Here is a 10,798-nt window from a genome sequence, read left to right as displayed (position 1 = left end):
ATCAAAGCAGAGATGGATCATTTTCATCAAGGAATTAAGTTGTTCATGAAAATTATGCTAAATCCCTCTGCTCTGGATCTATCAGAACCAGTGAAAAGGATGCACATTCTATAAGGCTAATGGCCAAAAATGATTAACATATGGGAAACTCTCCAAAGAGTAGCTAGTTGTTCTTTGTAAAGGAAAAAAAGCTATATATTTAGTGCTTGCCGTTTAGCACGCAGAACTGTCAACTCTAGAAACATTTTTAATTCCTAAAACTTCAGACCCAGGATGTAGTATCATACATAAGATTGTTAGCTTACACATGGAAAGTTTTTAGCTTACATATATTTGAAAATGGTTTCATGTCACTGACAGTATTTTGATTACTAGCAAATAGACACATGATCCCCAAGACATGTCAAAATATTTGATACAATCGTTCTCAGCAAACACAACCACTATGCAAAGACAAGACACACAGGTGTGTGTGTGTGTGTGTGTGTGTGTGTGTGTGTGGTTTAGGCAAGACAGTTGCTTCAATAGATTTATTCCTTGTTTAGTTTTCATGTCAAATATATGTATAATATTTTGGATAAAACTGGCTTTAGTGAAAGTCATTTCTAGTTGATTGTTCTTTTGCAAAGAACAAACATTCAAAAAGAAAATTAACAATTTTCATGGAATTCCAGGCATATGCATTTGCTTGAACTAAGGCAGAAAGCCTTCAGCTACATCAGAGAAGGATTCCTCTTTTCCTGAAGCAAAGGATCTGAGAAGTGGATTGATGTGAGATAAAACTTTATGTAAGGACATTAAAAATAAGTGAAATAATTTGGGCTTTATTTTATAGGTATTTAGAATCAATTGAAGATTTTTTTTGTTTTTTATTTTGTGCAGCTAGGTGATACAATGAATAGGTGCTGTGACTAGAGTCAGGAAGCTCATTTTCTTGAGTTTAAATCTGGCCTCAGACAGTTACTAGCTATGTGAGCCTGGGCAAGTCAACTTGATTTTGTTTCCCTCACCTTCTTCATCTGTAAAAGGAGCTGGAGCACAGTGAGCAGAACTAAGAGAACATTGTATACAGTAACTGCAATATTGTTTTAAGAATGACTTTGAGCAACTAAGTCATTTGGAATTACTATAAATACACAAATTAAAAATGAAGGACATATGAAGAAAGATACTATCTTTATCCAAAGAATAATTTTATTTCTCTCTCTCTCTCTCTCTCTCTTGTTCTATCTCTCTCTCCCTAATTTTCTAATGGTAGTCATCTTTAGGGTGGGGGAGGGGAGAGAAGAAGAAGAAAAAAGAAATTTACATGATTATTGTTGTATATTTGAAGGTATTAGCAAATTGTACATGGTAGAGTTTTACTTCCATGTGCAATCATCTTCTTTATTTTACTGTGTTATGGAAATGCTTCTTTCATTCTGTGAATTAATATATATATAACATATAATACACATATATTATACATTATGTATATGTAAATAAATATAAGTAAATAAAAAATAAAAAGTTGATAGAGAAGGAAATGGAAAACCATTGTAGTATTTTTGCTAAGAAAGCCTCAAAAGGGGGTCACAAATTGTCAAACATGACTAAGAAATGACTGAAATATTTTGGAAAGACTAATCATATTTTGAGAAATAGATCAGGGTTATTTTTTTGTTACTGACTGGCAGATATGACAACTTACTTTGCTTGACTATTTATTTTTGTCATGAAGATTTTAGTTTTCCTTTTCTTTATCATGGCTGGAAGTAGGCAACCAAATGGCTATTAATTGGATATATATACACATATACATATACATATATATATATATACACATATATGTATTTTCAATTAACAACCATATATACATATATATACATGTACACATATATTATATATATGCAATATATATTATATATATATATATGCGCACACAAGTTGACATGCATAAAAGTTAAAAACAAACAAAATAACCAGGAGTACAAGGATAAGATAAAAGGTTGATGTTTAGCTCTACTGAATACTAACATGGTATTCTTTTGACAAAGAGAACAGCAGAGTGAGTGGAACTCTTTCATGTTAATGTACTACCAAAAGGTAAGGTAAATTTGTGCAAGTTAAATTGGGCTTTGCCAATACCACAATGGCCATGTCCCATTTCCTTAAAATGCATTAGTGGGAATGACACTGACCATTAAAGTAGGTAATTCATGAATGTGCATGAAATGGAATGAAGAAATGAAAGATTTAATTATGTGCTACCACATAAGTACTACATACTAAGACAAATGGTAACTCTTATTAGTTATGGTCAAAGAATTGATTTTTTTTTCTTTTTGTCAACAATATCCTCAACTCTGAATTACACACAAAGTTAGAGATCAGTGCAGAAGTCATTAAAAATAAATCTTTCAGCATAAAACCCTAATTATATCAAATAGGAGAAGAAATTTGCAAGTTATTTAAATTTGAAGAGTGGAATCCCAAAGAACCTGAAGGAACTGAAAATATAAACAGCACATGTACTTCATAAAGGTAAATTTATAACACAAATAATATCAGTAAGGAAGTAAACATACTTTAAAAAGAAAAATCAGAAAAGTCCTTTTTTACTTGGTGACATGAAACCAAGAAAGATACCAATTTAACCAAAACAATAATTAAAAAAATGCTGATATCTGGTAAAGCCATCATGAAAAAATGCATTCCTCATAGTATTTGGAAAGAATATGAAAATGCTGTAGACTTGGACATATCAGTGCATCCTGCAGCCATTGCCACAAGAACAGAAGAGCTAAGATAGAACTGATCTAGGACTACTAATAAGGACATGTGTCAAATACCCATGGAAAAAGTGGCTTAAGAATATTGTCAAAGAACAACATAAAAACCTTTGGGAGATTACATCATTATCTAGCTGGACATGCAGTAAGTAAAACTAAACATTACACCATCTTTAAAAAAAGCAAGGAAAAAAGAAAAATACAGAATAGAATATAGAAAACATATCCTTGATATTCTTGAGCAACAACTGGAAGCAAGGGACAAAATGTTAAGACAAGATGAGGGTCAAAAGTACAAAATAAATGATTTGACATCAATAAAACTATAATTTAGGAGCACTAAAAGAAAAAATAATTGGAGAAGAGAGAGAACCCTTAATGACTAAGAATGTAGAAAACTTCTGGTCATCTATATTGTCAATGAAACTGTTAATTGAGTCAGTCAGTGAATAAACACATATTAAATGTCTACCATATGCCAACACTGTGCTTAGCAATGGGTTGAGTCAAATGTAAAACTGAAAGCATGGCTACAGTAAATATAATGACAAAAATAGAATGATTATATCAAAGGGAGTGACTAAAATTTTATGATATGTACCAACTGAAAGGTGATAGAACGGATACAATTAGTAATGATTGGCTCAAATGTTTCATAATGTTGCATGAATGAGCTGAAAAGCATTTTAACATCTTCTTCTCTGATTAAAGCCTGATTGCATCCTTTTTAATAGAGGTCATCACAAATTTAAAAACAAAGTATAAGAAAAATAGTGACTTCCGTATGTAGGTCAATTAGGTGTTTATATATTTTACACAAAGCATGCACAACTTATATTACTAAAAACTAAAATAAAATAAACCCATAAAAACTCTTATAACAACAATATTTTGCCTGAGAAGGAACAAAGATGTGACCATCTGAGTGAATGAGTGACACATTAAAGATTTGAAATTTATTAGATAAGACACCTGAGAGCCCCAACATTTATGCTTTTTTGATATTTTTTATTTATTTTTGATTATTGCAAAGTCTTGGGTTCATAAATATGACAATCATTTACTACAAGTCTATAAAATAAATACAATCATACTAAGCACACTAGAGTATTTGATGCCCATGTGTAAAACTGTTATCTATTTCACATATGCCATCAACTTCATTATAATGTAAAATACAGTTTATAAAAAATGTGGCATATTTGAGAGAGACAGTCTAAGCTCAAGATGGCTCTGCCTAGCCTTAAATCCTTTATTATTATTTATTAAATATATTATTATCAATAGTATTGAGTTAGACTTTCAAGTGAATGAGGGGATCTTACAAAAAATCATATCAATACTTATTGTGGATGACATAAAAATGTGGAGGTAGTGGAAGAAATCAAAATCATGTGGAATAGAAAAACGTACCCATCATTTTCATCATCCTATCTTCTACTATAGTTGTCCAAAGGATGACTTTGGTGAGTCCACAGAAGATGAACTTTAATTCCACTGACATGAAAATAAAGTTATATTATCCATCTGTGCAATATTTTTCAGAGTACTAAGTATAAAAATACATTAGTAGCATAGTTATTTTTCTCTGGGCTATTTTTATCTGTATTCCATCCAAAAGATGAGGATGATATCAATAGTATTAATACAACAACAACAACAACAACTATTACTACTTCTACTCCTGCTCCGCTCCTACCACCAGTACCACCACTGCTACTATTACTACTAATACTACATATATATAATATATATATATATATATGTATATAGTGCTTACAAAGCACTTTACAATTATAATCTTACAAATTCTATCTTATATCTTACAAATATAATAATCCTCATAGCAGTCCACTCCTCCCTTTGCTCTGGTCCTTCTCTCTGTAGTCGAGATTTGTGGTGCTTTTGAGAGAGCTCTCTTATCTTCCTAAGCCAGCGCTCAACAAGGCAGTGCCATGTTCAGCTCCAGCGCCAAGATCATGAAGCCCAATGGCAAGAAGGCAGACAAGTTTGAGTCTGACATTTTACAGGCTCTATTGGAGTTGGAGATGAACTCTGCTTATAAGGCTCAACTAAGAGAGCTAAATATTACAGCAGCTAAGGAAATTGAAGTTGGTGGCAGCAGAAAAGCTAACATCATGTTTGTTCAAGTTCCTTGGCTGAAGTCTTTTCAGAAGATCCAAGTACAACTAGTTCATGAATTGGAGAAAAAAATCAGTGGCAATCATGTGATCTTTATTGCTCAGAGGAGAATTCTTCACAAACCAACAAGAAAAAGCCATGAGAAAAATAAGCAAAAGCATCCCAGGAGAAGTACTCTAACTGCGTGCATGATGTGATACTTGAAGACCTTGTCTTTCCAAGTGAAATTGTTGTCAAGAGAATCCGTGTAAAACTGGATGGCAGCAGACTCATAAAGGACCATTTGTATAAAGCACAGCAGAACAATGTGGAGCACAAGGTAGAAATATTTTCTGGCGTTTATAAGAAGCTGACACACAAAAATGTTAATTTTGAATTCCCACAGTTCCAGCTGTAAGTGGACAAATGATTAAATAATTTAAGTCCATTGTTCATTAAAAAAACAATGATGCTGGTAAAAGAAGGCTATTATTATCTTAATTTTACAGGCAATTTTGGTTCTGAAAGATTGTAACTTGCCCAGGGTGATATAAGCAGTATGTTTTAGAAACAAAATTGCAATGACTTATATATAAAATTCATCAGTTTGCAGTTAATTAAAAAATTAGGTCTGTATTTTGAGGAAAAGATGGAGAAATTTGCATAAAATTGTAGTTTAGATAAGAAAACTATTAAAGACTGATCAAAATTGTTTTAATGGTTAAACTCAAAGAGTAGGGATTAATGAATGGTTAGACATCAACTTGTAAGGAGATCTCCAGTGGATTGCTTCAGGTATCTGAGCTTGCTTATAAAAGTGCAATTTCTTTCAATGAGTTAGATAAAAGCATAGATGCATGTTTGTAAAGTTTAGAACTGACAAAATGCTAGGTAAGCTAGCAAGTGTTACAAAAGAACAAAAAAAATCAAGATTTGAAAAAGATCTTGAAAATTTTTTGATGGAATCAAGTAAAATGAAAATTAATAGGGATAAATACAAAATCCTACATTTGGGTTTAAATAAGATAGGGAACTGAGTATAGAAAACAGTTAAGGAGGTTTAAAAAAACATTAATTTTTGGAGATTTTATTAGATCGCAAGTTCAAAATGAGTCATTAATTTCATGTAAGTGTTAGGAAATCTAATGAAATTCTGGACTACATTAAAAGCTAGACATTATCCAGGACTAGCTAGGGAGAGAGGAAAAAACAGATAGCTCCACTCTGTCATTTTACTTTGTCAGTTCATATCTGAAGGATTGTGTTCAATTCCCAGAACCACAGTTTATGCAAAACAATGTTTATCAGTAGGATATCCATTGAAAGCCAACTGTGTCAATGTATGGTCTCGTGGTTATTCCATATGATAATCTATTTGATGCAACTGGGAAGAGTGAGTCTAAAGTGAAGTATTAGGGGACATGTCATAGCTGTCTTAAAATATTGGAAGAACAGTAACGGAGAAAACTGATTAGACTTTTTCTGCTTATTTCTAGAAGATAGAACTAAGAATAATGGGTAGAAATTGCAAACTCCCAAGAAAATAATGTATGGATAAATCAATTCCTTCTGGGCCTACTTTTCCTCATCTGCAAAGGAAATAAGATGAGAATGACTTCAAATGTTCTTTTTATTGATTCTGTGAGATTATGTGATAATGCAATAATTATGTAACACTCAGAGTGAAGCTACCTGCTTGCACAAGTTAATATACATTTATAGTTTTCTTATTTGAGGATTAATAATCCTGGACAATTTCTGGTTATGATGAAAATGACTAGTTGTCTGAACAGACAATGTGAGGGACACATGGGGTTAATGGCAACCAGTGATAAATCACTAAATATTTATTAAACAACTATTGTGTTCCAGGCACTTAAGAGCTTTGGAGATATGAGCACAGACAGACAGACAGACACACACACACACACACACACACACACACACACCCCAAAACAAAAACAGTCACTGCCCTTGGCACAGGAGTGAGGAACCTGCAGCCTTGAGGCCACATGTGGCCCTCTAGGTCCTCAAGTGCAGCCCTTTGCCTGAGTGAAGATTGGATTCAGTCAGAGTGCTGTGCTTGAGGACCCAGAGGGCCACATGTGGCCTCAAAGCTGCAGGTTCCCCATTCCTGCTTTGAGCAATGGAAGGCAAATGGAAAGGAATAGCACTTATTAAACTCTTGTTATATGCTGAACACTTTGCTAAGCACGAGGGATAAAAGAGAAAAGTAAGAAAGTCTTTACTATAAAGGATATTAATATTTTTAATTCAGGGAGAAAACACACAAAAGAAGATTCAAAGCTTTCATCCTATCAAGGAAGGAACATATTTGTGGTTGTTCAGCTGTATCTGATTCTTCCTGAACCTATTTGAGATTTTCTTGGCAGAGATACTGGAGTAGTTTGCCATTTCCTTCTCCAGCTCATTTTATAGATGAGAAAGCTAAGGCAAACAGGGTTAACTGATTTGCCCAGGATCGCATATCTACTAAGTGAAATAACATATACATGTATGTAAAAACAAAATAGATAAAACAATTGTAACCAAGATCAGAGGAAAGCAGAAAATTTGTGGAAAAATATACAGTTTCTCAGATAAATGACTCATTTCAAATATATAAAGAAGTTCATAAAATCTGTAAGAATACAAGTCATTCCCCAATTGATGAATGGTCAAAGGATATGAACAGGCAATTTTCCCTTGAAGAAATCAAACTACTTATAGTCATGTGAAAAGTGCTCAAAATCATTATTAATTAGAGAAATGCAAATTAAAGCAACCTTGAGATATCATTTTATACCTATCACATTGGCTAAAGTGATTGAACAGGAAAGTGACAAATGTTGGAGGCAATGCAGAAAATCAGAACACTAATTCACATTTGGTAAAACTGTGAAATGATCCAACTAGTTTGGAGGACAATCTGGATTTATGGCCAAAGAGTTATTAAATTGTCTATACTCTTTGACCCAGCAATACCACTACTAGATCTATTTCCAAAGATGATTAGGAAAAAAAGGAAAATAACCAACATGTTCTAAAACATTTACAGCAGTTCTCTTTGTAGTTGCAAAGAACTAGAAAGAGTGGGGTTGCCTTTCAATTGGGAAATGGCTGAACAAGTTGTGGTTAAATGATTTTAACACAATACTACTGTACTATAAGAAATGAGGAGCTTGTTGATTTTAGGAAAAAAAAAACATGGATAGACTTTCACAAAATAACGAAGAATGAAATGAGAAGAACCAAGAGAATTGTATACAGTAACAGCCATATGGTTTTAAGAACAACTTTGAGTGACTAAGTCATTTTGACTATAATAAATACCCAAATTAACTACAAAACACATATAAAGGAAGACACAATTTGCATCAAAAGAAAGAACTGAGAAATAGAAGTATGTATAGAATAATTTATATGTAGATATACATGTACATATATATGCACATATTCATGTCTAATGGTAGCCATCTGTGGGACAGGGGTGTGGGGAGGGTAGAAAAAAGGGGAAAAAAAGAAATGTACATGATAATTTTATTATATATGTATCTATCTATGTCTGTATATACGTATATACATATACATCATATACATGTTTGTGTGTGTGAATATATATATATAAAGTTGTACACAATAGGTTTGTGGTTTCAAGTGCAATCATTTTTTAAAAATTCTCCTATGTTATGGAAATGCTTGTTTTATTTCATAAATTAAAAATAAAATAAATAAGATTTAAAAGCAACAAAATGGATACACAATAACTACCTTTTTCTTTGTTTTGTTTGTTTTTGAAGGGGGAGTAGCAGATGGAGTGTTATCAGGGAAGCTCTCATGCAGGAAGTGAGGAAAGAGTTCATTTTAGGTAAGGGGAACAACATATGCAAAGGCATGGCAGATGAAAAATGGAATTCTATGAATACCAAAGAGTAAGTAGGTCAGTTTGTCTGGAAGGCAGAATGTGTGAAGGGGGAGGGAGAATAATGTGTAATAATCCTAGAAAGGTAAGCCAGAGCAAAATTATAAAAGTTGTTAAGTGCCAAAGAGAAGAATTCTTAATTTTATCTTGGAAGCAATAGGGAGTTCACTGGAGCTTACTGAGTATGAGGGAGACATTGTCAAAGCTAGGTTTTAATATTACTCTAGCAGTTAGATTGGAGATGGATTACAGTGGGGATTACTTGAGCAGAGAAACTAATTAGGAAGATATGACAGTAATCTAGGTAGAAGTTGATGAGGCACTGAACCAATGTTTGACTCTCTAAATGACAAGAATGGGATGGACATTACCACTAGTGACAGAAAATATACCCCTGAATGGGAGCAAAGTACCCATAGAGACAAGTGTTTTCCCATGAAATAGCATTCTCCAGTGCTTGGTTGTTTTGTAAATTAGAGCATTAGTATTATGTATGAATTACTTTGGAAATTCCCTGAAAGCCCATGGTATTTTCTGTATTTATTTTCTGCAAAATATATCTTCCAGCATAATTAAGAATGTTCATAGAAACAATTTAAAATTAAACCCACCTTCATCAAGAAATGGTCACCTGCTGCTTTGGTCCCCATCCATATTGTGTATCGCATAATGGTGGTGAAACACTGTGTTTCCTTTATCTACTTAAATCTTGTTCAACATGACCCTTGTGTTTTTAATAGTTTAATCTGGGAGAGGGGCCATGATTGACAGTCTGGGAATTGCCTACCATGTTCATTTTGTTTTTGTAGCCTGGAATTTTGATACTATTTCTCTAGTTTCTGGACATATCACTTACTTGTTAAGCTATGTTAAATATCATTAGTGTTTCAGGTAAAATTCCTGTATTTCTGCATCTAGTTCTTTTGGAACCCCTGGGGTATGTCCCATCTGGCCTTACAGATTCTCTCACTTAAGCTAATCAGTCTCCTTTAGCTTTTCCTTCCTAAGGTTTATGCCTATACTTTATTACGCTTCTGTTGTGAGTCCATATATTTTCACACTGAAGCTGAAAGAGATTTCTTTGAGAATATCCTTAGTTTTTTAGTTGACTACTTATTAGTAACATGGTTGCTATTGCTTACTAATTTTCTCTTGCTTTGTATTGTATAACATTTTATATTTCTATGAACAGAAGTAATAATTCATGAATGCTAAATAATTGCCACTTCATTAGACAATATAGCAGTCTTAGATTCCAGGGTTGAATTTACCTTCAGATTGTTTTCTGACTTCCCTCAGTACTCAGACACAGAATCATATTTTGCCATATGTATGTACATATATACATATATGTACATTTCTGCATATGTATTAGAAAATATCTTTCTATTATAATTACAGAATGACATGAAGTCAAAATAAAGTACTATTCCTCACAATATGTACTTAGCAGACAATGAGATTAAGTATCAGTGATACCAAAAGAAAACAGTGCATAAAGGTGAAGAACTACAGATGTTAAAAAAAATACTAGGAACCCAATATCTGTTATTAGTAGGTTAAAGTAAACATTATCAGGGGTAGGAAGAAAGACAGAGGTTGTTTAGTAAAAAGAAAAACAAAACAAAACAAAACAAAAAACACTTAACTAAAAGACTGGAAACCTAGCTTCTATTCTCATTCTAATTAGATCAGAGATCTCACACCTGGAACTCATAGGCCACATGCAGCTGTAACACCCCTAGTGCAATCTGAACCTAACTGAAACGTAATTAGGAATTTAAAAAAATAAATAAAAATACAATAAAACATAGATAACCTTACATTTTAAAACTAAGTCAATATGTGCCCAGAAGGTATCTTTATATATAGATTAATGACCCCCATTTCTATTTGAGATTGACACCACTGAACTAGATGAACTTAGACAAATCACATTACCTTTCTGGGCCGCTCATATATAAAATTAGATATCAGATTAGAT

At 32.8% G+C, this 10,798-nt stretch overlaps 1 pseudogene; it reads left to right on the top strand.

Moving 5' to 3' along the window:
• The first annotated feature begins 4,726 nt into the window (after positions 1-4,726).
• Positions 4,727-5,310, top strand: LOC114038449 (annotated as a pseudogene).
• Positions 5,311-10,798: the final 5,488 nt, after the last annotated feature.

This window comes from Vombatus ursinus, unplaced genomic scaffold, assembly GCF_900497805.2.
Source record: "Vombatus ursinus unplaced genomic scaffold, bare-nosed wombat genome assembly UNPS02011014.1, whole genome shotgun sequence".
Classification (NCBI taxonomy): Eukaryota; Metazoa; Chordata; class Mammalia; order Diprotodontia; family Vombatidae; genus Vombatus; species Vombatus ursinus.
Note: the sequence above shows the minus strand (reverse complement) of the source record. Positions and strands in the feature narration are given on the sequence as shown.